The 27,034-nt window shown below is 41.8% G+C and overlaps 1 pseudogene; it reads right to left on the bottom strand.

The window, feature by feature from the left end:
• The window catches only part of LOC132403356 (D-beta-hydroxybutyrate dehydrogenase, mitochondrial-like), a 45,272-nt pseudogene that overhangs the window by 11,319 nt on the left and 6,919 nt on the right, over positions 1–27,034 (bottom strand).

Below are 27,034 nucleotides of genomic sequence, written 5' to 3'. Positions count from 1 at the left end.
AGATGCTTCGAGCAGTTAGTTAACACTAGAATCAACTCCTGCCTCAGCAAGGACCAAAACCAACTGCAATTTGCCTATTACCACAGTAGATCTGTGGTGGACCTGATCTCAATGGCTCTCCACGTGACCTTGGATTAGCTGGACAATCTAAATACTTATGTCAGGATGCTGTTTATTGGCTATAGCTTAGTGTTTAACAGTTCTAATTGAAAAACTCCAGAACCTGGGCTGCTGCACCTCCCTCTGCAATTGGATCCTTAACTTCCTGACAGTGCAGGTTGGAAATAACATCTCCTTCTCGCTGACCATCAACACTGGTGCACCTCAGATGTGTGTGCTTAGCCCACTGCTCTACTCTCTCTATACCCATGACTATGTGGCTAGTCACAGCTCAAATGCCATCTATAAATTTGCTGATGATAGAAACATTGTTAGCAGAATCTCAGATGGTAACGAGATGGCCTACTGGAGTGAGATATATCAGCTAGTTGAGTGGCATCACAGCAACAACCTTGCACTCAATGTCAGTAAGACTGAAGAACTGATTGTGGTTTCAGAAGGGTAAGACAAGGGAACACACATCAGTCTCATAGACAGCTCAGAGTGGAAAGTGTGAGCAATTTCAAGTTCCTGGGTTCCTGTGGGTTTTCCGAAGGGGTCAGTGTTAGGACCGCTTCTTTTTACGCTGTACATCAATGATTTAGGTGATGGAATAGATGGCCTTGTTGCCAAGTTTGCAGATGATACGAAGATTGGTGGAGGGGCAGGTAGTGTTGAGGAAACAGGTAGGCTGCAGAAGGACTTAGACAGATTAGGAGAATGGGCAAGAGTGTGGCAAATGAAATACAATATTGCAAAATGCATAGTCATGCACTTTGGTAGTAGAAATAAATGTGCAGACTATTTTCTAAATGGAGAGAAAATCCAAAAATTGGAGATGCAAAGGGACTTGGGAGTCCTTGTGCGGAATACCCTAAAGGTTAACTTGCAGGTGAGGAAGGCAAATGCAATGTTAGCATTCATTTCAAGAGGTCTTGAATAAAAGAGCAAGGATATGATGTTGAGTCTTTTTAAGGCACTGGTGAGGGTGCACCTTGAGTGTTGTGAACAGTTTTGGGTTCCTCATCTAGGAAATGATGAGTTGGCATTGGAGAGGGTCCAGAGGCAGTTCACAAGGATGATTCCAGGAATGAAAGGATTATCATATGAGAAATGTCCGATGGCTCTGGATCTGTAATTGTTGGAATTTAGAAGGATGAAGGGGATCTCATTGAAACTTTTTGAATGTTAAAAGGCCTAGACAAAGGAGATGTGGAAAGGATATTTCCCATGCTATGGGAGTCTAGGACAAGAGGGCACAGCCTCAGGACAGAGGAGCGTCCATTTAAAACAGAGATGCAGAAAAATTTCTTTCGTCAGAGCATGGTGAGTTTGTGGAATTTGTTACCACAGGCAGCAATGAAGGCCAGGTTGTTGGGTGTATTTAAGGCAGAGATTGATAGATTCTTCATTGGACACAGTATCAAAGGTTACAGGGAGAAGGCCAGGGAGTGGGACTGAGGAGGGGGGAAAGGATCAGCCATAATTGAATGGTGGAGCAGGCTTGATGGGCCAAATGGCTTAATTCAGCACCTATGTCTTATGGTCAATATCTCCAAAGACCTAACTTGGACTCAACATATTGATACAGCTATGATGGAGGCAAAACATTTGCTTTGTTTCATTAGGATTTTGAGGAGATTTGGTATGTCATCAAAACACTGGTAAATTTCTACAGATGTACCATGGAGCGCGTTCTGACTGGCCGCATTACTGTCTGGTATGGGGCGGGGTGGAGCAGCTGTGGTGGGGGGCTACTGCACAGGATCAAAGTAAGCTGCAGAGAGTTGTAAAATTAGTCAACTCCGTCATGCCTTCATAGTATCCAGGACATCATCAAGGAGCAGTACCTTAAAAAGACGTGACATCCATCATCAAGATTCCCCAGCACCCAGGTCATGCTCTCTTCTCCTTGGTACCATCAGGAAGAAGGTACAGAAGCCTAAAGGCACACACTCAGTGATTCAAGAACAGCTTCTTCCCCCCGTCGTACAATTTCTGAATGGAAGTTGAACCTTAACTTAACTACTTGATACATATTTCATTCTGTAAAATGCCACATCCTGGCTGAAAACAATATATAAATATTAAATGAATACCGCTGCATTCCAACGCCAGTCGAAATGGTAGACCTCTTTCTCAGACAAGGATGAAAGTAAGCAGGGAGCCTAACGTTGCTGTGCTTGGTCAAGTCTCGATAATACTACATCGAAAAGAAGGGAGTTAAATAGAGCTAATGATGAAATAGCAGTGAGCTGGAACTTGCATATTCATGAGCACAATTGCCAAACTGGCAGTGGCGTGTGGACCCTGCAGCAGAGTCCATGGTTGTGACAGGGCCCCCCTCCCTAGGCATACCTCCTGAGCTGCCTCAGACCTGTGCTTGCTGTAAGTGCCAGATGAGAGACTTGTCCAAGCTGTCATTCGCCAGGATCCAAGAATGTTCCTCAGGACCATACCCTTCCCAATCCACAAATACAGGACCTTACCACATACCTGGTGAGATGCCAGGAAGCACCAGACAGTATTTACCAGTAAAGAGAGGGAGGTGGGGTGACTGGAGCCAGGGGGTGTTAATACTTGGCTTGAGCTGGAAAACATAGATCTTCATTGATGCTAGTGGATGCAATCTGTACAAGACCTCGTTGATATCCTTTTCCACTACAAATGGTCTTACATAGCTTGGAGCTAATTTGCGACCCTCAATTTTCAGGGAAGGATCCTTTGATGCCAGCCAGATCTCTTCTCCTAGCTTGAGAGGCCTCACCTTTTGGTGGAGCTGATTGGCATGCTGAGCACGTGATTTCTGAACATGCAACAGAGAAGCTCTGACTGATCTCCACATGCACTTGTAATGCTGGACCAGCTGTTCAGCAGCAGGACTCCCACATTAATCTCTTCATCAGGGAAGAACGGTGGCTGGAATCCCTTCTGGTATTCAAAAGGGTACATACCAGTGGAGGAGTACTGGAGGTTAATGTGGGTAACCTCTGCCCAAATAAATTGGGAGGTTCCCCACCTGGGCCTGGATCAGACTGATGGGTGGCCCTCACCTCCAACTCTATTCCCCAAATCATCAGAGCAGCAATGCACAAGTGAGGAAGGACAGGCTCTAGATTGGCATTGCCCACAGACCCGTTGAACTTCCAGGAGAGAGCATTGGCCTTGGTATTTTTGCTGTTGGGACAATAGGTGAGGATGAAATTAAACCAGGTGAAAAAGGGAGCCCAACATGCATGACAGGAGTTGAGCCTGTTAGCATCCTGAATAGAGGAGAGTTTCTTGTGATCTATCAAACCAAAAAAGGATGTTCTACCCCCTCCGGCCAGTGTCACCATTCTTCCAGAGCCTTCTCAACAGCCATAAGCTCTCAGTTCCCAACATCGTAGTTACTCTTGGCCTGAGTCAAGCAACCAAAGAGGAAGGCACAAGGATGCAGCCAGCTATCCGCAGAAGGGTGCTGAGAGAGTACAGCTCCAAAGCCAACATCAGGTGCATCCAGCTCGTCAATGAATAGCTGGGATGATCTGGGTGTTGCAGCACTGGGGCAGTGTTGAAGTGTCACTTTAGTTCCGATAACGCTTGGAATCCTGCTGAGGTCTTCCTGGTAAACACATTATTGCAGCCATGACAGAGCTGAAATACCAGATGAAGTGGTGATAAACGTTTGCAAGCCCCATGAAGCACCGCACCTACTTGACTGTAGATGGTTTTGGCCACTTTGTTACTGCCTGAACTTTACTCAGGTCCAATTGAACACTGGAAGGGATAAGTATATAGCCCTAAATCGACACCTGGTCTTTATGGAAATCAATGCCGGGACGGAGCTTGCCATTCATTTTGTTCACAAAAGATAAGCCCACTCTTGCTGGTGAGGTTGACGGACAGATAAACCCAAAGGCAAAGCCTCCTTGATGCACTCTTCCATGGCCATCATTTCTGGGCAAAAGAGAGAAAAAAAGAGCTGGCTCCAGGGAAGTCTAGTACCAGGTAACAGGTCAAAGGCTCAGTTATATGACCCGTGTGGAGGCAGGGAGGTGGCCTTCTTTTGTCTGAAGACTTCAAGAAGATTAACATATTCCAAAATCCCAGAGAGGTCCATATCTTTTGCTGACACAGGAGGGGCTTCACAGAAGTGAGCTTAAGTTGGACCCAGACAGGTAGACAGGCATGCTGGTCCCCACTTGTGGACTGCTTTAAGGGACCAATCAATCCTTGGGTTATGTTGGGATAACCAGGGGAGACCAAGCACCAGTGGCAGTTCAGGGGGATCAACCAGATAGAAGGATAGTTGTTCCCTATGGTTGCCTTTGAGCAGAAGTTCGGGGGGTTTGGTGGAAAGGTGGATCCAGCCGATGCCCTGAGGTTGACTGTCCAGGGCCTCGACGTTGATCGTTTCTCTTAATTCCTGAGTTGTAACTCCCCATCCTTGAGCCAGAGGGACGTTCATAAGATTCCTGGCAGCACTGGTGTCAAAACATGTCTTAAGTTCTTCAGTCTGAGCCCCCCATGACAAGAAAGCTGGGAGCATTACCAAATTAGGGGAAACCAATGGCAGGGGAAAACAACCCATGAGGACTCCCCTTCCTCTTTTACTGTACACTTTTGAGATGATGCCTAGAAATGTTCTGGATCACCACAACAGAGGCAGGAACCTGTTCTCTTGCACCAATCTCATTCTTCTTGAGACAGGTGCATATACCCCCTTGCATAGACTCCTCTGCAGACTGGGTGCTGGCTGATGAGGAAGAGGGCGAAGACTTACAGTGAGTAGGAAGCATGAGACAGTCTTTCCTTGCATCACTCAATTACCTGGTTGTCCACTCGAACAGCCAGAATAATCAGGTCATCCAGACCATCGTGCTCATTATAGACAGGAGTCTCATGCTGGATGCCTGCGCCCAGTCCATGCTGGCAGGCAGTGATGAGGGATCTCTCATTCTATCCCGTCTTGATGCAAGTGTGCAAAATTTGACCGCATAGGCTCTCACCATCCCTCTGCCATGGCACAGGTCCATGACTCCGTACTGGAAGGTCAGAAAACTCTCCTTAACTCAGCAACAAAATGGCAAAACAACTGGGCTGTAGAGTATCCTGGCTCCGGTACAGCACTGAACAGGCTGAGTGCAGGTCCATCTCGGAGATTCACCACATACGCCAGTGTTCGTGCACCAACACCTAAGAGACAAGGTTGGGCCAGTAAAGTCAGCTCACCGTGGGTAATAAAAATCTGCAGCCACTGGAGTCACTAGATGGGGGAATACTCGATCCTTGTACAGATGTGGAAGTAATTGCTGGTTTGGACGCGGAAGTGGGAACATTACTGGCAGGGGCTGTCGTGGCAGCAGAAAAGCACAATGTGTGGGATACCGGGAGTGGGACTGATGAGATCAGAGGCTGCTGAGTTGTATTGGTGAGAACACTAATGGCTGTTTGCTGTAAGTTCATGGACTGCCGCTGTGACTGCAGAAATCACAGACACCTGACTCCAGCTGCTGGACAGTTGCTGAGAGGAACAATACTTGTTCCTCTGGATGAGACTGGCTCTTTGGTATGAGATTATCTGCCACATTGCCTTAGTATCTTTGCCCAGAACAGATTCAATCACTTGTCTCCTACCTGGCCAATGAAGCACAGGGCCAAGTTCAGCTGTTCTCTCACTGCTGCATCCATTTCACTGGTCAAGACTTGCTGTCAGAACATTCAAATACGGCCCAACTATGGAGAGAGAGACACACACACACACAATGTACTAAGTTAACAGTTCACTGTCTTTAATGCAAACTTTGCAAAATTTTAAGGGGAAGGAAAACAACAAACACTAGGCCAACTGGGTTGTTACCGAGAACTCTCAAACAGAAAGTAAAGTGCCACGTTTGCAGCTGAAAACAATATCTAAATACTAAATGAATACCACTCCATTCCGGCATCAGTTGAAATCAGACAAGGACGAAAGTAAGCAGGAGCATGACGTTGTTGTGCTTGCTCAAGTCTCGACGGTACTACAAAGAGAAGAAAGAAGTTAAATAGTGCCATAATGAACCATAATGGAACAGCAGTTAGCTGGAAAATGCATTTTCACAAGTGCAATTGCCAAACTGTTGTGCAGCCCGCTTGTAGGGGTGCATAGACCCTACTGCAACTTCCGTGCTGTGACAGGTTTCTCTTTCCACTAGACAGTATTATGTCCCCAAATGAGGCAGTTTTGATACTCCAAACCAATATTATGTTGTAATCACACTCCAGAAATAATCTCGAGAACACAAGAACACACTGTCATCACCTTGAATCACAGAAGTGATTCACTGCTCTGCAATAAGCACAAACACAGTTCCATTTAATTACTACACGTGAAATACTGTATAAACACACTAATTCCCTCATCCTTAACCTTCTCAGCTGGGAATCAAGTTAAGTTGATGGGAATTTAAGGTATTTATTCAGTACAATTTTCTGTAAGATATATCAGAAAGTACAGTACTTTAAGTAAATGCAGATTCTTTTTAAGTGTCAGTCTGCACCATAATTAATAACATCATAAGATACAGGAGCAAAATTAGGCCATTTGGGCCATCGAGTCTGCTCTGCCATTTCATTATGGCTGATCCAATTTTCCTCTGAGCCCCAATCTCCTGCCTTCTTCCCGTATCCCTTCATGCTCTGACCAATCAGGAATCTATCAACCTCTGCCTTGAATATCCATAAAGACTTGGCTCCCACAACTGCCTGTGGCAAATAATTCCCCAATTCTACCACCTTCTGGCTAAAGAAATTCTTCCTCATCGCTGTTCTAAATGAACAACGCTCTATTCTGAGTGTGTGTCCTCTGGTCTTAGACTTTTCCACCATCAGAAACATCCTCTCCATATTCACCTTTCACCATTCGAGGTCACCCCTCATTCTACTGAATTCTAGTGTATACAGGCCCAGAGCCATCAAACGCCATTTATGCTAAGCGCAAACCTCAATACTGCTTAATCTAATAGATGTGGATTGAATAAACTTCTAACCACAAAAGGTTTCTAAAAATTATGTAATTTCATCACTTTACTCCAATTGTGTGTACACTCGATTTTTATTGAGAATTCATTAGAAGTAAATAACCATTTTCTAAATGCATCATATGTTCTTTCACAAATTCTACTGCTCTCTCCACGTCCTCATCTTTGCAAACGTCAAACTGAATCACAACCACCCGATCGCTCTTCATTCCTCCAGCTTCTAAGATCCTTCGTCACCTTTATCCTCAAAGCAGTAAGTCACAGTCAGTGCAGTTTATGAGCAAGTTAGCAATTAATTCATCTTCAGCACAGTCACTGGATTTTCTACATTCATGGATCACCACTGGCATTCAAGATTTGTCACAGGTTGGGTTCTTGATGCTCACATTACTTTCAGCACAATAGCAAGGTGAGGGTATCCATGTCGGACTGACAAGAAGAAAATCCACTCCGACCAAATATTACCAAAAGTGACTGAATGAAAGCACTGAAAGAGTTTGACCAAAATACATTTTTGACTCAAGCCTAAACTAGCAATTTTAAAATTATGTAAATATGGATATTAGGTCTGGGCATTCCTGTGATATGTTCACAGTTATTTCCAACTTCCAAGCAGCTAGTTGATTAAATATTTATTGCGACTTTGGCAGTTCAATCAAATTTATTCTTATGGAGTATTCTGAAAGCAGATCTGGATAGCAAGATCCTAGCAAAAATATGAATTACTTTGTAGACCTGTTGATCATATTCCTGAAGAAATTCTATTGGTTTCAAATATTTTACTCAACCTTCATTCTCTGTGTAGAATGTGTTAAATCCTCTGAGAGTTAGAGTCAACGAGTGGTGGTTTCCTTCCAGTGCTGTTTAACTTGTGAATTGAAGATTATGCAACTGAACATTTCACAGCCAAGCTGCCCTTTCCAATGTCTGCATTTACATACTTGAGTAACCCACTCACTGTTGGCTCATAATAAGTTAGCTATTACTGTGAATACAATCTCTACAAAACACGGGAATAACAATGAAAAGCCCATTTTCATTAACAAAAACATGACTAGGTAAATATGATTCTGGTAAACACAAAAGATAGAAGTTTACATGCTCTTTCTAAGGGAAATTGAAAGAATTACCTGCATGAGCACTGACATACCCATACCAATTCACTGTACGCCAGTAAGCAATAATTCACCTCACACCAGTATAAGCTTAGATTGAAGTTGTATTGGCAAAATATTTTGAACTATAACAAAATAATACCATATAATACAAAATAAAGATAAAGCCCTAAACATAAATATATATATCGATATTAGTCGATAGAGTTCACATAATCAGTGGAGATAATTTTTGAGCAATCAATCCACTTTTCTTCACTTTGTTTACTTACGGTACCAAAACGTTTCTGCGCTGAAAAATCCGTCAAAGGACTAAAGATATCCACGCAATTTCCAAGGATAAAGGTGTTGTACTTTCTCCAATGTTGTGTGCTAATTGCCCAACTGGAAGTTATCTGCACATTCTTCGTGAAGAAATAGTTTGCATGAGGCTTTTCAGACATCTATATCTGTCCGTGCAAATTTGGTTCTATGAGCATTTTGCTATGTTTTTCCACCATGTTCATTGTCCATTTCCCAAAATTCCTTCGATCCCATGCTCCCTCGAGAAAAAATGGCTACCCCACTTTTCTTGTGCTCCCTCTAGAAAAAATGTTAACAAGCCAAAACCTACTGGCTAATTCAACAAGCCTAACTTATCAACTGAATTTATTATTTTAAAGAGGCAAAAAATAAAAATACCCAATTGTATAATGAAATTAAAGGTACACTTTTTAAAAAATATAGATATGCATTTTGAAAAAATATGCAGAAAATAAAATGCCCAACAGCATAGCAATATTAATGAAATAAAGCATGGTCCTAAACCAGGGTACCACACTTCTGAATCGATATCTAAGCGTAGATCAAGTTAGTATTTTGGACACATTATAAGTATATTTGATTATTTTGGTGGTGATTAATATAACATAAAAGATTATTTTTCCTGTTCTATGCCAAATATTTTTAAATAATAACTTTTACAACAAAAAATTCTCTTTGATTTAAAATTAGCTTCTGAATCTTGAACAATAAAGAAGCAAACAACAACACACACAAAATGCTGGTGGAACACAGCAGGCCAGGCAGCAGGTCTTCTCCTATCATTTTGCATTTCCCCCTCCCCTCACTACTTTCAAATCTCTTACTATCTTTCCTTTCGGTTAGTCCTAATGAAGGGTCTCGGCCCAAAACGTCGACAGTGCTTCTCCTTATAGATGCTGCTTGGCCTGCTGTGTTCCACCAGCATTTTGTGTGTGTTGTTGTTTGAATTTCCAGAATCTGCAGATTTCCTCGTGTTTGCTCTTTAAATAAAGAAGCAATATCATCTGTACCTTTAATAGCCACACTGCAAAATTTCTGGATCCTTTTTTGTGCAGGTGCTGGGCTAGTGAAAATCCAAATCCAGTGTCACACCCAGTGATGGCAATTCTTTTGCCTTCATTCTGCTTTAAGTAACAAAAATAAAATTATTGCAACTACAAGGCAAATTTAATCAAATAAGGACTTCTCAAAGTGCTCCTCGCTGAGAGAATGCCTTTATTAGCTAGATGGCGGATATAATGGTTGCTGTGCATTTTCTTTTATTCAGTCATGTAATGGAGATGTCATAAGCAAAGCTGTCAATGACTGCTCTTGAGGTGGCTGTGAGTCATCTTCATGAACAATAGGGCAATAGGGGGCAAGACCTTGTTCGTGAGGGTTTAAATGAATTCACTATGCGGAAGGACATTGTAGTAAGAAAAATCAGAGTTGGGAGTAGTGGAATCTCAGAACAAATTATCAGTGAAAAGAAAATATTACCATTGAAAAGGAAATATTAGAAATATTAGAATCTTGGAGATTCACTCTGAATTTCAGAGATTAGAATTTGTTTTCCTTGGAGCAGAGAAAGTTGAGGTATACAAAATTATAAGAGGTGTAGATAGGGCAAAGAATGAGAAATCTATCTCTTAGCAGAAGTGTCTTTGACCAGAGGGTTAAGAGTTGGAGATTCAGAGTGGAAAAGAGGAAGGTTTTTCCAATCAGGTTAAAATCTAGTTTTCAGTCCCTATTAGAATAAAAGAAATAATTATAAATATTTTAACTGTATATTCGGTATGTTAGAGATCAAAATTAGATATTCCACTGCTGCACTATAGCCAGAGGATACAGTCCAACCATCTGCTTACTCAAGGCATCTGAATAACCCTGTACATTGGAACTGAATTTTTCCATCAGACGCCGTGCAATGATTTTACAGCTGAACTACCTACCCTGAAAACTTAAGTAATACCACCATAAAAAACTAGAAGTCACTCTCCAGTTTCAATATTAGACAAATCAGAGAATCAGATCCCCAAAAATAAAAATCATGCACACTACTGCCCCGTGTTTAACCTTTGGCACAAAAAACACACCATTCTACATTAAAAAAGAAAGCACTTTTCATGGTTGTTTTACTCTATGCAATTGTTGACAGAACTGCTTTAAAATGATTTTTTTTATGCAGAATCAGCTGAAAATGAATTGTAATGCAATTAGAAGAAAAACAAATTGGTTATGTGCATTATCTTTGAGAATTCATGAACTGGCGAGAGAGTAAGGAGAAAATTGTATAACATTGAAGTGTGAAAAGCTGACGGGTATTTCCAATGTGTGTTTTTTTTGTGCTAAAGGTTAAATAAACATGGGGCAGTAGTTTGCATGATTTTCGTTTTTGGGGATTTTCCAAAAGAACCCAATTAAAAGAGAAACTTACACCCAATGTTCAGAGAAAGAGGGAGAAACACAAATCATGCAAACAATAGTTAACAACGGTATTCTGAACCCAATAGAATCCATAGACCCCAGTATAGGTGGAGCAGGCCCTTGGTCTCAGTTCATCATATAGGGGGGCAAATCACTGCAATGTTTGCAGACACAAAGCGCGCAGCAGCTGGAGCAGTCTCACAGCCTCAGCACCAAGGAGAGCAGCGTCCACGTTGCAGAGCAGAACCAGCGCGCCCCTCGCCTCCAATCCCAACTCCCTGCCTTTCCAGTTCATCTAGCCCGGCATTTAAATGGCCAAAACACCAGGATCTGGACCCCACAGCAGTGATACGCTGCTTCTGCCTGTACTCGACCTTTCCAAATCATCGCGGTGCTTCGAAGGATCAAACTTCACTCCGGGTTTAGGTGGACGGGCTCTGGAACAACTCCACACCACCTTTTCTCCACTCTGCTTGCTCCAACCTTGTCGCCGAAGTGCCAACTTCTCCTGAAGCTTGCCCTGAGCTCGCCCCCGACTCTGTCTCAGAACCGCACATCTTGACCCCCGGATCAGCCTTGCCTTCGCTCGCTTCTTTATTGTTTGTGGTGATTGTTTACCACAACTTTCCATTTAAAAAGTCCTATTAATAGAGTATTTAGTCAAATTTTGTGCTTTGAAAACCTCAGTAAGCTGTTGCCCATGTTCCGTAGCGCCATCATAATCAGGAATTGCTATGTGTCAAATAAATTACTTTTTTTCTCTTTACCCCATCCAATATATCACACCTTTTCACCTTAACTGCGACATCACACGAATCACACTTCTTTGTAAAGATGCCTGGAAACTGTTTATGAACAACCTCAAGCATACATTACACTTTTACTGTGGTCACCTTTTTGGTTTCTAATAGGCCCTAAACTTTCCTAGTTAGTTTATTACACATTGCTCCTTACACATTCATAAAACATTTCTGGATTTTCTTTGATTTTAATTACAATATGTTTTCATGCCTTCTGTAAGGTCTTTTTTAATTTCACTCCACACATTACAGGTCCATACAGGATTAAGCCTTAAGCGGTGTTACGCTCTTGGTGTCTGACATGAACTTCCTATTTCTTTGTCTTATTTTACCTCAAGTCACTTCTTTAAAAAGAGCATAAATACGCATCACCTGGATTTGTGAGAACAATTCTACCTTGAATCTCTTTCTTGAAACCTCCTGGGATTGTTTGATCAAACAGTAATATGACATGCCACAAATGCAATTTTTCATTGTGTAAGTTTCCCAGACAACCCTGCTTCAAGTCCCACAACTTGTGCTGATCTTATCCATTACTCCATTGCTCTGTTGCACCACCGACACTCAAACTACATCATCAATGTACTGCTTGCTCATTATTTTCCATTTTAGCACAAAGCTTTCTGTAACCTGTTTCACTAAAAGTGATAAACCTAACGTTTCAGAAACAGAGGATGAGAAGTGACTTGACAGAGGTGTAAAGATGATAAGAGGCAAAGATGGAATGGGCAGCCAGCGCTTTTTTTCCAGGGTGGAAATGGTTAATATGAAAGGGTATTATTTTAATGTGATTGGACGAAAGTATAGGTGGGGATGTCAGAGGTAAGTTTTTTTACATAAAGAGTAGTGGGTGTATGGCATGCGCTGCCAGAGGTGGTAATAGAGGCAGATACTTAGAAACATTTAAGAAACTCTTAGATATGGATGATATAAATAAAACGAAAGGCTGTGTAGCAAGGAAGGGTTAGAATGATCTTAGAGTAGGTTAAAAGTCTGCAGATTTTGGGCCAAAGGGCCAGTACTGTGCTGTAATGTTCTATGCTCTTTATAACATTTATCTATTTCACCTGGGAACCCTCAACCTTTCTTAAGATTGAAATACTCACCGCCCCTGACTGGCTTGCAAGCTATCGAATAGTTGGGATGCAAATTGTTGGCGGAACTCTCCTGAAACAGGATATAAAAGGCAAAATATAAATTACTGATCGTGTTAATTTCAATGAGCAAAGAGAGCCCTAAATCAACCATCTTCCCTATGCAGTCAAATAAAACTCTATCAGTGCAGTAGATGTGGTAATGTAATGAGCCACATTTTGAGCATTCTAAAAGAGGCTGTCATTATTTGTACACACCACTGCAAGTTTAGGCTTTCAATTGATTTGAAGGACGTGCTGCTGAAAATATCAGCTTTAATATTGTGGTGAGACAAAGAAGGCGAGCTTCTCCTTAACCAATCAGACTGATGGTTTGTAAAGTTAACAGGAAATACTGCAGAAATGACAATGGCTGAATTTAATGTTAAATCAACTTAAAGAAAAATAAAGGTGAGGGAAAGAAAGATTTGATTGTGCAGGGGAAAAGAAATGATTGAAAAAGCAAAACCAATATCAATTTAGCCCCTTTTTGATGTTGGTAGAAGGGCCTCAAACCCCAAATCAGGTTCAGGAACATGTATCACCTTTCAACCAGAGAGGATATCCCAACACTGAACTGCTTCCACAAACTATGGACTCACTTTACAACTCACTTTCTTGATATTTATTTCTTATTTATTTGTTATTATTATTATTATTATTATTTTGTTTGGATTTCTATGGTTTGTTGTTTTTTGCATTTGGTTTATCTGTCTTTGTTGTGTGCGGTTTTTCATTGATTTTGTAGTGTTTCTTTGTTCTACTGCGAATGTCCACAAGAAAATGAATCACAGGGTAGTATATGGTGACATACATGAACTGTGATAGTAAATTTCTTCTGAACTTTGAACTTTGGCGACCTACATAGACTCCTGGTTAAATAATTCAATACTAAAAGTCTCATCTTAATACCAAATCACTCCATGCCTCAGCTCTGTCTACCTCTGCAATCTCCCATGGGCCCATAACATCCAAAATATTTGCCCTTCTGCAATTTGAACCTCTTGCTCTGATTACTGTCATTCAACAAATTACTTGTAGTACCAGAGCAGCCAACACACCGGACCACTGTTACACCACTATCAAAATGTTTTACATGCCAAGCGTTTTAAACTTGGTATCGTTTTCGTGAACCTCCTCTGAACACTTCCCAATGTCAGCACATCCTTTCTAAGGTGCCCAAAACTGATCAAAATACTCCAAGTGAGGCCTCAGAAGTGTTGTATAAGGCCTCAAAATTACATCCTTGCTTTTATATTGTCGTCCTCTTGAAAAGAATGTTACAGCAATTTGATCCAAGAGATAAAACTTTGACCAAAGTCAAATTTTTCTAAAACTGCAAGGAGGTAGTTCCACTCTATACGACCAAATGCTTTCTCTGCATCAAGAGAAATAACGCATTCAGGAATCCCAGTTGAAGGTGAATATAAAATGTTAAATAAACGCCGAATGTTAAAAAAGGAAGACGGTTTTTAATAAAACCAGTTTGATCATCAGAAATACTAAAGAGAATAACACTTCCTAATCTATGGTCCAAAACTTTGGCCAAGATTTTAACATCAACATTAAGCAAAGAAGTTGGCCTGTGCGAGGAACACTCTGTTGGGTCTTTACCCTTTTTTAATAAAAGAATAAAAGATGCCTCATTAAAAGAGGGTGGCAACTTACCATAATTAAATGAGTCAGATAGTACTGAGAGTAACTGAGGAGAAAGAAGTGAAGAGAATGATTTATAAAATTCTACAGGGAACCCATCAGGTCCAGGAGATTTTCCTGAAGACAATGCAGAAATTGCAAAAGATATTTCTTCTGATGATATAGGCACATTAAGTTTGGCTTTAAAATCAGATGGAAGTGAAGGATTACTCAGATTATTTAAGAAAGGATCAACAGAAATATTCTCATTCAGAGATTCAGAGGAATAAGGCCGAGAGTAAAAATTTTTAAATACGTCGTTGATTTCTAAGTGATCCGATGTAAAATCCCCATTTTCCTTCCAGATCTTTGTAATATGTTGTTTAGTTTTAGAATGCCTCAGCTGATTAACTAGAAATTTACCAGATTTGTCACCATGAATATAAAAGCGACTCTTACATTCAAGAAGTTGGTGTTCAACAGGTTGAGTAGACAGAAGATTAAATTTAGTTTGAAGTTCTACACGCTTCTTATATAATTCAGGATTCTTAGTTTGAGCATACAATTGATCTTATTCTTTAGTCTGATTAATTAGGTCCAATTGATCTATATGGGACTTTCTATTAAGATTTGCTGTATAGGAGATTATTTGACTCCTCAAATATGCTTTCATGGCATCCCAGACAATCTGGGATGACATTTTGACATTTCAATTATCTTGATTTTACCCTAATATTAGTCCTCTTTGTGATAAATGCAAAAGGGACGAGGCTTCTCTTATTCACATGTACTGTCCTAGCTTAGAGAAATTTTGGAAGGATGTTTTTATAACTATCCTGTATTCTGAATCACCACTTAGAACCTAACCCTTTAATTGCTCTGTTTGGTTTTTTGGGTGAGACAGATATATGTTTGAGTTTGACTAAGTGTCGAATATTATCTTTTTCTTCTCTCCTGGCTAGACGTTTAATCCTCCTTAGATGGAGAGATGTTGCCCCGCCCACGCATGCTCAATGGCTTAATGATATCATGTCCTGCTTAGACCTTGAAAGAATCCATTATTCAATTCTTAATTCGGATATAAAGTTTCATAAGGTCTGGGGACCTTTTATTGAGTACTTTCATAACCTTCCTCTTAATTAAGGTTTTTTTTTTCAGTCCCTTACTTTCAGCTCTTTTTTTTTTTGGTAGTTGGCATTATTATCTTCTGTTTTTAAGTGTATTTACAGCTTTGGGGGTTTGATTGTCCTGATTTATATTCTCTATATTGTGTTGTGGTTGGTCTGGAGTTTTTTTGTTGTTGTGGGGCTTGGGGAGGATACTAACCTTACATGACTTCAATTTGGGTGCTTTCTCAGTTATCTTTTTTGTATAATATTATTATTGTATGTTTATTTTTGCAATTTATTAATTTTTTTATTTTGGTTTGGGGGTTTTTCTTATTTGTAGTGTTGTAGAAAATGCATTAAAAAACCAATAAAAAAAAAGAAATGAATGTTGACATCACATTTGCCTTCTTCACTATGACTCAAACTGTAAATTAACCTTTAGGGAATCCTAAATGAGGACCATCAAGTCCCTTTGCATCTCAGATTTTTGTATATTTTCTCCATTTAGAAAACAGTTAACCCTTTTATTTCTTCTCCTGAAGTGCATGGCCATACAATTCCCAACACTATTTATCTGTCACTTCTTTGCCCATTCTCCTAATCTGTCTAAGTCATTCTGTACCTGCCTTTCCACCCATTTTCGTATTGTCTGCAAATTTTGCAACAAAGCCATTGATTTCATGACCCATGCCATTGGCATATGACTGTGGAACACTACTAGTCACTGGCAGCCAAACAGAAATTCTTCAAAGGATTCCTACAGATCTGTCAGGCAAGATCTTCCCTTAAGGAATCCATGCTGACAATGGCTTATTTTATCACATGCCCCTAAGTAGCCCAAAACACATCCTTAACAATCGACTCCAACACTTTCCCAACCAGACTAACTGGCCTATAGTTCCCTTTCTTCTGCCTCACTTCCTTCTTGAAGAGTGGAGTGACTTTGGCAATTTTCCAGTCTTCCTGAACAATTTCAGAATCTAGCAATTCTTGAAAAATCATTACGAATGCCTCCACAATCTCTTCAGCCAACCCTTTCAGCACACTGGGGTATACACCTCCTAGTCCAAGTGACTTATCTACCTTTAGACCTTTGTTTCCCAAGAACCTTCCCCCGAGTAATGGCAACGTCACACACTTCATGACACTCTTGTACTTCCAGCATACTGCTTGCGTCTTCCATAGTGAAGACTGATTCACTTTGTCTGCCATTTCATTGTCTCTCATTACTGCCTCTCCAGCATTGTTTTCCAGTGGTTCGATAGTCATCCTTGCCTCCCTTTTATACTTTGTGTATCTGAAAAAACTTAGGTATCCTCTTTAATATTATTGGCCAGCCTATTTTCATATTTCTTCAGCGGTTTGAACGGGGCACGACTGCGCTAGCACGTGGAGGTCAGCCGGTAGGAACAGCGAGAAGAGTTTATAGAGAAGACAGATTTATACAGTGGGCATCGGAGTAGAGGGAGACAGAGTAGGAAGGCTTTGGCACAATGGGGCTTCGGCGATTAAGGGTCGAGGCGAGGTAGATTACCTGTGTAGAATACAGACAGAAGGTATGTGTGTGAGACTGGTTTTCTGCGCTCCCAGCAAGACTCCCAGCCTTCCAGATGACCATAACTGCACCAGAAGCGTTGAACTGCAGCTCCTTAGGGACCATGTTAGGGAACTGGAGATGCAGCTCGATGACCTTTGTCTGGTCAGAGAAAGTGAGAAGATAGAAGCTATAGGCAGGAGTCACTCCGGGGCCTTGGGAGACAGGTAAGTGGGTAACAGGAGAGGGAAGGGCAAGAAGCAGATGCTAGAGAGTACCCAAGTGGCTATACCCCTTAACAATAAGTGCTGCTGTTTGAGTACTGTTGGGGGAGGACAGCCTACCTGGGGGAAGCAACAGTGGCCGTGCCTCTGGCACAGAGTCTGGCCCTGTGGCTCAGAAGGGTAGGGGAAGGGAGAGGAAGGTGGCAGTGATAGGGGACTCTATAGTCAGGGGTTCAGACAGGCGATTCTGTGGACGCAGGAAAGAAATGCGGATGGTAGCTTGCCTCGCAGGTGCCAGGGTCCGGGATGTTTCTGATCATGTCCACGATTTCCTGAAGTGGGAAGGAGAACAGCCAGAGGTCGTGGTACATATTGGTACCAATGACATGGGTAGGAAAAAGGAGGAGGTCTTGAAAACAGACTTCAGGAAGTTAGGAAGGAAGTTGAGGAGCAGGACTTCAAAGGTAGTAATCTCGGGATTACTGCCTGTGCTACATGACAGTGAGTATAGGAATAGAATGGGATGGAGGATAAATGCGTGGCTGAGGGTTTGGAGCAGGGGGCAGGGATACAGATTACTGGATCATTGGGACCTCTTTTCGGGCGGGTGTGACCTGTATCAAAAGGATGGGTTGCACTTGAATCCCAGGGGGACCAATATCCTGATGATGAGGTTTGCTAAGGCTACTGGGGAGAGCTTAAACTAGTATTGCTGGGGGGTGGGAACTGAACTGAAGTGATGGAGGAAAGGGAGGTTGGCTCACAACTAGAGAAAGCTTGGAGACAGTGTGAAAGGGAGGATAGGCAGGTAATAGAGAAGGGATGTGTTCAGACTGATGGTTTGAGATGTGTCTATTTTAATTCCAGGAGTATTGTGAATAAAGCGGAGGAAGCTTAGAGTGTGGATCAGCACTTGGAGCTATGATGTTCAGCCCATTACAGAGACTTGGATGGCTCAGGGGCAAGAATGCCTACTTCAAGTGCCAGGCTTGAGATGTTTCGGAAAGGTCAGAGAGGGTGGCAAAAGAGTTGGGGGTGTGGCACAGTTGATCAGGGGTAGTGTCACGGCTGCAGAAAAGGAGGAAGACATGGAGGGGTTTGTCTACGGAGTCTCTGTGGGTGGAAGTTAGGAACAGGAAGGGGTCAACAACTCTACAGGGTGTTTTTTACAGACCATCCAATAGTAACAGGGACATCGAGGAGCAGATAGGGAGACAGATTCTGGAAAGGTGTAATAATAACAGGGTTGTTGTGGTGGGAGATTTCAATTTCCCAAATATTGATCGGCATCTCCTGTTATATTTTCGTAATGTACCAGCAGCGAGAGATTATACACTGAGTCGGGTTTTAATGTTAAAACCACTATCTTTATTTTATTAGTATCTACTTATAATATAGTAATTTAAACAAGATAAACAAAAGTGTGTGTGTGTGTGTTTCAAACTGAGGAACAGTTATTAAAGTCTTAAGATGGCAAGTTAATAATGTTCAGTAATCCAAAAAATAAATGATGGGGGAGAGATTTGTAATCCATATAGAAGTATGTAGAGAGAGGGTGATATGAAGAATTACAAGTTCCATGCTGATAAAACAAAATAACAGCCATTGAACATCCTGTTTGAGTCATTCCGAAATCCACTTAGAGCTATCACGAGGTGATAGTCACAGGAATATCGTTCTTCAACTGATTACCACACAACACCCCGATTCCAGGTAAGGGCCAACAAAAGTGATACCACAGGATACTCCAACAAATCCACACATATAGATTATATGAAGTAACAGTCACAAGTCCATTGTGCACTGTGTGCCGATAATCAACCCAACCTTTTGGGCCTGGGAGAGTATGGAACTCCCAGTCTTACGATGACAGCAACAAACTGAAGTTCCAACAGCTTTTCCAGTCAGTCAGTCTCTCTCTCTCTCTCTCTCTCTCTCTCTCTCTCTCTCTCTCACTCTCTCTCTCTTTCTCTCTCTCTCCGTATGTTTTTATGTCTTCAGCAGGTTGTGACTGACGTCATAGACCCACCTCACTCAGGTGCTTAAAGTAAAACTCACAATACAAGCCCGCATCTCTCATAACACTCCCTAGAATAAGGGGTTTAGATGGGGTGGAGTTTGTTAGGTGTGTTCAGGAAGGTTTCTTAACACAATATGTAGATAAGCCTACAAGAGGAGAGGCTGTACTTGGTCTGGTATTGGGAAATGAACCTGGTCAGGTGTCAGGTCTGTCAGTGGGAGAGCATTTTGGAGATAGTGATTACAATTCTATCTCCTTTACCATAGCATTGGAGAGGGATAGGAACAGACAAGTTAGGGAAATGTTTAATTGGAATAAAGGGAACTATGAGGCTATCAGGCAGGAACTTGGAAGCAGATGTTCTCAGGGAAATGTACAGAAGAAGTGTGGCAAATGTTCAGAGGATATTTGCGTGGGGTTCTGCATAGGTACATTCCGATGAGACAGGGAAAGGAACTGTGGTGTAAATTTAGTCAAGAAGAAAAGAAGAGCTTATGGAAGGTTCAAAAAAACTAGGCAATGATAGAGATCTAGAGGATTATAAGCCTAGCAGGAAGAAGCTTGAGAATGAAATTAGGAGAGCCAGAAGGGGCCATGAGAAGGCCTTGGTGGAAAGGATTAAGGTAAACCCCAATGCATTCTACACATATGTGAAGAGCAAGAGGATAAGAAATGAGAGAATAGGACCAATCAAGCGTGACAGTGGAAAAGTGTGTATGGAACAGGAGGAGACAGCTGAGGTACTTAATGAATACTGCTTCAATATTCACTGTGGGTAAGGATCTTGGCAATTGTAGGGATAACATGCAGCAGACTGAAAAGCTTGAGCATGTAGATATTAAGGAAGAGGATGTGCTGGAGCTTTTGGAAAGCATCAAGTTGGATAACTTACCAGGACCGGAGGGGATCTACCCCAGGCTACTGTGTGAAGTGAGGGAGGAGATTCCTGAGCCTTTAGTGATGATCTTTGCATCATCAATGAGGAAGGGAGAGGTTCCGGAGTATTAGAGGTTTGCTGTTGTTGTTCCCTTATTCAAGAAAGGGAGTAGAGATAGTCCAGGAAATTATAGACCAGTGAGTCTTACTTCAGTGATTAAGATGGAGAAGATCCTGAAAGGCCGGATTTATGAACATTTGCCAAGATCCTTTTCCTTAGTGAATACTGAAGCAAAGTATTCATTAAGTACCTCTGCTATCTCTTCCTGTTCCATACACACTTTTCCACTGTCACACTTGATTGGTCCTATTCTCTCATGTCTTATCCTCTTGCTCTTCACAAACATGTAGAATGCCTTGGGGTTTTCCTTAATCCTGCTCGCCAAGGCCTTCTCATGGCACCTTCTGGCTCTCCTAATTTCATTCTTAAACTCCTTCCTGCTAGCCTTATAATCTTCTAGATCTCTATCATTACCTAGATTTTTGAACCTTTCATAAGCTTTTCTTTTCTTCTTGACTAGATTTTCAACAGCCTTTGTACACCACGATTCCTGTACCCTGCCAACTTTTCCCTGTCTCACTGGAATGTACCTATGCAGAACTCCGCAGAAAAATCCCCTGAACACTTGCCACATTATTGAGAAAATCTATTCTCAATTTATGCTTCCACGTTCCTGCCTGATAGCCTCATATTTCCCCTTTCTCTAATTAAACACTTTCCTAACCTGTCTGTTCCTATCCCTCTCCAATGCTATGGTAAAGGAGATAGAATTATGATCACTATCTCCAAAATGCTCTCCCACTGAGAGATCTGACACCTGACCAGGTTCATTTCCTAATACCAGATCAAGTACAGCCTCTCCTCTTGTAGAGTTATCTACATATTGTGTCAAAAAACCTTCTTGAACACACCTAACAAATTCCACCCCATCTGAATCCCTTGCTCTCAGGAGATGACAATCAATATTTGGGAAATTAAAAACTCCCACCACAACAACCCTGTCTCCCTATCTGCTCCTTGATGTCCCTGTTACTATTGGGTGGTCTATAAAAATCACCCAGTAGAGTTATTGACACCTTGCTGTTCCTAACTTCCATCCACAGAGACTCAGCAGACAATACCTCCATGACTTCCTCCTTTTCTGCAGCTGTGACATTATCACTGATCAGCAGTACCACAGCCCCACCTCTTTTGCCTCCCTCCCTGTCCTTTCTGAAACAACTAAAGCCTGGCACTCTAAGTAGCCATTCCTGCCCCTGAGCCATCCACGTCTCTGTAAAGGCCAGAAATTCATAACTCCAAGTAGTGATCCACACTCTAAGCTCATTCGCTTTGTTCACAATACTCCTTGCATTAAAATAGACACATCTCAAACCACTGGTCTGAGTGCGTCCCTTCTCTATCACCTGTCTATCCTCCCTCTCACACTGTCTACAAGCTTTCTCTATTTGTGAGCCAACCGTCTCTTCCCCAGTCTCTTCAGCTCAGTTCCCACCCCCCTCCAGCAATTGTAGCTTAAACTCTCCCCAATTGCATTAGCAAAGCGGTCTCAATCATCCAGAAATCTGAATTCCTGCCTCTTGCTCCAATCCCTCATACACACATTTATCCTTCATCTCACTCTATTCCTATACTCACTATTGTGTAGCACAGGCAGTAATCCCAAGATTACTACTTTTGAGGTAATGCTTCTCAACTTCCTTCCTAACTCCCTGTAGTCTGTTTTCAGGACCTCCTCCCTTTTCCTACCCATGTCGTTGGTACCAATATGTACCACAACCTTTGGCTGTTCACCTTCCCACTTCAGGAATCGTGAACACAATCAAAAACATCCTGGACCCTGGCACCTGGGAGGTAAACTACCATTCGTGTTTCTTTCCTGCGTCCACAGAAACACATGTCTGACCCCCTAACTATAGAGTCCCCTATCACTGCTGCCATCCTCTTCCTTTCCCTAACCTTCTGAGTCACAGGGCCAGACTCTGTGTCAGAGGCACGACCACTGTTGCTCCCCCCAGGTAGCCCCCACTAACAGACTCAAACAGGAATACTTATTGTTAAGGGGGACAGCCACAGGGGTACTCTCTAGTATCTGCCTTTTGCCCTTTCCTCTCCTGACTGTTACCCACTTATCTGTCTCCCAAGGCTCCGGTGTGACTATTTGCCTATAGCTCCTCTCTGTCACCTCCTCACTCTCCCTGATCAGACGAAGATCATCGAGCTGCATCACTGGTTCCCTAATTTGGTCCCTAAGGAGCAGCAGCTCGACACACCTGTACAGATATGGCTGTCCGGGAGGCTGGGTGTCTCCAGGACTTCACACAGCTAACACCAAGCACAGAACACCAGCCTCACACACATACTTTCTGTCTGTATTCTACACAGGCAACCCACTTCACCCTGACCCATTATTGCCAAAGCCCCTTAGAGCCAAAGCCCTCCTACTCTGTCGTCCATTACTCCGACACTCGCTGTCTCCTTTTAAACTCGTCTTGCTGTTCTAACTGGCTGACGTCCACGTTTTGCACAGTCGGGCCTCGATGAAACCACTGAAGAGATAACATTTGATGCTGCGTCTAAACAATAACTTAACAAGCTCTGCCTTAAATACACCCAACAACCTGGCCTCCATATCTGCCTGTGGTAATAAATTCCACAAATTCACCACCCTCTGGCTAAAGAGATTTCTTCTTATCTCTCTTTTAAATGGATGCCCCTCTGTCCTGAGGCTGTGCCCTCTTGTCCTAGACTCCCCCACCATGGGAAACAGTCTTTCCAATCTGCCCTGTCTAGGCCTTTCAACATTCAAAGGTTTCAATGAGATCCCGCCTCATCCTTCTAAATTGCAGCGAGTACAGACCCAGAACTCTCAAATGTTCCTCATTCCGGAATCATCCTTGTGAACCTCCTCTGCACCCTCTTCAATGCCAGCACATCCTTTCTTAGATGAGAAAACCAAAACTCTTCACAATTCTCAACATGAGGCCTCAAAGGTGTCTTAGAAAGACACAGCATCACAACGCTGCTCTTCTATTCTAAACCTCCTGAAATGAATACTAACATTGCATTTTCCTTCCTCACAACCAATTCTACCTGCAAGTTAACCTTTAAGGTGTTCTGCACAAGGACTCCCAAGTCCCTTTGCCTCTCAGATTTTTGAATTTTCTCCCCGTTTAGAAAATAGCCTGCACATTCATCTCTACTACTGAAGTGCATGACCGTGCATTTTCCAACATCGTATTTCATTTTCCACTCTCTTGTCCATTGCGCTAATCTGTCTAAGTCCTTCTACAGCCTACCTATTTCCTCAACACTACCTGCCCCTCCACCAATTGTTGTATCATCTACAAACTTGGCAACAAGGCCATCTATTCCATCACCTAAATTATTGATATACAGCATAAAAAGAAGTGGTCCCAACACCGATTCCTGTGGAATACCACTAGTTACTGGCAGCAGACCAGTAAAGGATCCTTTTATTCCCACTCGGTGCCTGCTACCAATCAGCCAATGCTCTAACCATGCTAGTAACCTTCCTGTAATGCCATGGGTCTTAACTTGGTAAGCAGTCTCATGTGTGGCACCTTGTCAAAGTCCAAATATACAACGTCCACTGCATCCCCTTAGTACTCCATAACCTCACCCTTCAGAATTGACTCCAGCATCTTCCCAACCACTGAAGCAGGTAAATTAGTCTATAATTTCTTTTCTGCTGCCTTCCTCCTTTCTCAAGGAGTGGAGCGACATTTGCACCATGCCAGAGGCCAATGGTTTTTGAAAGATCATTACTAATGCCTCCACAGTTTCTACCACGACCTCTTCCAGAACCTTAGGGTGCAATTTTTCTGGCCTGGGTGGCTTATGTACTCTTAGGACTTCCAGCTTTTTGAACACCTTCTCCCTTGTAATAGTAACTGCTCTCACTTCCCTTCCTTCACACCCTTTAACATCCGGCACACTTCCTCAGTGAAGACTGATGCAAAATATTCATTTGGTTCATTCAGTCCTGACGAAGGGTCTCGGCCCGAAATGTCAACAGTGCTTCTTATAGTTGCTGCCTGACCTGCTGTGTTCCACCAGCATTTTGTGTGTGTCATTTAGTTCATCTGCCATTTCCTGTTATTATTTATCCAACCTTGTTTTCTAGAGGTCCTATATCCACTCTCATTTTTTTACATATATGAAAAAGCTTTTACTATTGTTACGTACTCGTGACACATGACAGTGGAGCCCTTGTCATGTGACTGGGGTTGAAGCTGTACTGGACTTGAGGTGATGGTCTTATGATGGTGGAATGACGTCATTTTCCCGCCAGTAGAGATCATGTGACGGGTTTTTTTTACAGGTTATAAAAGGTAGACCCCACCCTGTGAGGAGGAGTAGTTCGTGGCTGGATTTGCCAGGTTGACTTCATGCCACTGCGTGTTTGAAGAGATGACGCAGTTTAGTTGAAAGATGAAGTTTTTATTTAATGCCTAAAGTTTAAAAGGTTATTGCCAACAGGTTCTTTATGATTCTGTTAGTTCGAAATTAGAGGAGAGTGAAGATTCAAAGTTGGAAGTTAAAGATCAAGGAGAATCACTTTCTACGGTGAAACGGGGGCGACCTTTGTTTGATCCTTATTTGGAAGGATTTCGTTGACTATCTTCGTGTTAATCCCTAGGTTTACCTAGAAAGGATTGAAGGTAGTGGAGAAGGAAAGGTCAGTGCCTTTAAGCCGTTCTGTTTCATGAATTCTTCATGGGAAGTTCGACGTCAGGGATCGAAGCCAAGCGACGTGAAAGAGAATTTAAATCGTCCTATAAAGTCTCTCCTTTTAAATGGACTGTGAGCATATCGAACTTTTGGCAATACCACTTTCAAGAACTGTTTTGGAATATCACTTTATGAACTGTTTGAACAGCCGCTCAGCAGCTGTTTCCGGTTACGGTAGTGTTTGTTTACTTTTGCGGGGTTTGTTTTCTGTGTTTAATAAACGTGTTGTTTGTTATAAGAAACCCTTGCCGATCTCATATATTTATTGTTGCCTGAATACGTAACATTAAATATGGGGGCTCGTCCGGGATTGAATCATTTGAGTTTAAATGCTTGCTGACTTTTTAGTCCGTGTTTTGGAAACGGGTATTACTCGGTACTTTTGTTTGGCTTGTTGTGGTATTCGGCAGCAATGAATATTGATGAGTTTCTGGCTTCGCCAGCTGCGGAGGTGTTGGCGAAGGCGAAAAAAACTGAGGTGTTTGAGATAGCTAGTAGATTGCAACTTAAAGGTATTTTGCAGACTACTTCTAAGGCTGTGATACAGAGAAAAATCGCGTCACACTATGTGGATTCGGGTGTTTTTGATGAATCGATTTTAGAGTCATTTCAAATAAGTAATCTGGAGATGCAGTTGCAAATCGAACAAATGAAATTGGAGAGGTATAAATTGGAGATGGAACAAAAGCAGAGAGAATTTGCATATGCAATGGAGGAATTAAAGTCTGGGAATCAGTCTTCTGGTTCTAAAAAAACGTTTGTTGCTAGTCAAGAAATTAAATTGGTCCCTCCATTTAGTGAAACAGAAGTGGAAAGGTATTTTCAACATTTTGAAACTATTGCTCGGATGTCAGAGTGGCCGAAAGATAAATGGTCAGTGTTGTTACAGAGTGTAATTAAAGGCAAAGCACAACAAGTTTACACAGCTTTAACAGCTGCACAAGCTCTTGATTATGATATTGTAAAGAGGCATATTTTAAACGCATATGAGTTAGTCCCAGAAGCATATAGGGAAAGATTCAGAAGTTTGAAAAAGTCTGTGGAAAAAACTTATGTGGAATTTGCCTATGATAAAGCTATGTGTTTTGAGAGATGGGTTTCTTCTAAAAATGTAAATGGGGACTATGATACATTGAGAGAGCTGATTTTAATGGAGGAATTTAAAAGAAGCATTCCTGTTGAAGTAAGGACCTACTTAAATGAGAAGGATACTGATAAATTGCAGGACTGTGCTAGATTAGCTGATGAGTATGTTTTGATCCATAAGAACAAATTTCCTCAGGGCAGAATTTTTAAGAGGAAAAATAACACGGAGACTCCAGGTAAATTTGAAATTAAATCGGAGGTTAATGAGAAAGTTGATGAGAAAGGAAAGACAGTTTGGTCTTACTTGTAACTATTGTAAGAAGCCTGGCCATGTAATAGCTAACTGTTACAAATTAAAAAAGAAAGAGAAGGAAGCAGTTCCAGATGCTTGTGTGCAACATACTGAAGCACCTGTAAAGTTATAGGGTTTGATAAACACAAATGAGGCTTTGTTAGAGTCTGACCGTTAGAAAGGGATATGATCATTTTGTAACTGAAGGGTTTGTATCCTTGAAGGAAGGATCTACTCTGGTGCCAATAAAAATCCTTAGGGATACTGGTGCTTCTCAATCATTGGTGTTAGACAGTGTGTTGAAGTTTGATGAAGAGTCTGATACTGGTGAGGTAAATTACATAAGAGGTGTTGGAAGTGATTTTATGCCTGTACATTTACATAAAGTAAATTTAAAGTCAGGGTTAGTTACTGGATTTGTTAAAGTAGGATTACAGCATAGCTTACCTGTGAAGGGTATTTCTTTATTGTTAGGTAATGACTTGGCAGGTGGACAAGTTTTTCCTGAAGTGCATTTGACAATGGAGTCAGAGGAACCAGAGTTGAATTCTAACACAGATTCTTCCTGTGTTGTGACTAGAGCTA

Source organism: Hypanus sabinus, chromosome 2, assembly GCF_030144855.1.
Source record: "Hypanus sabinus isolate sHypSab1 chromosome 2, sHypSab1.hap1, whole genome shotgun sequence".
NCBI classification, from domain to species: Eukaryota; Metazoa; Chordata; class Chondrichthyes; order Myliobatiformes; family Dasyatidae; genus Hypanus; species Hypanus sabinus.
The sequence above is the reverse complement of the archived record's forward strand: the minus strand, read 5'-3'. Positions and strand labels throughout refer to the sequence as shown.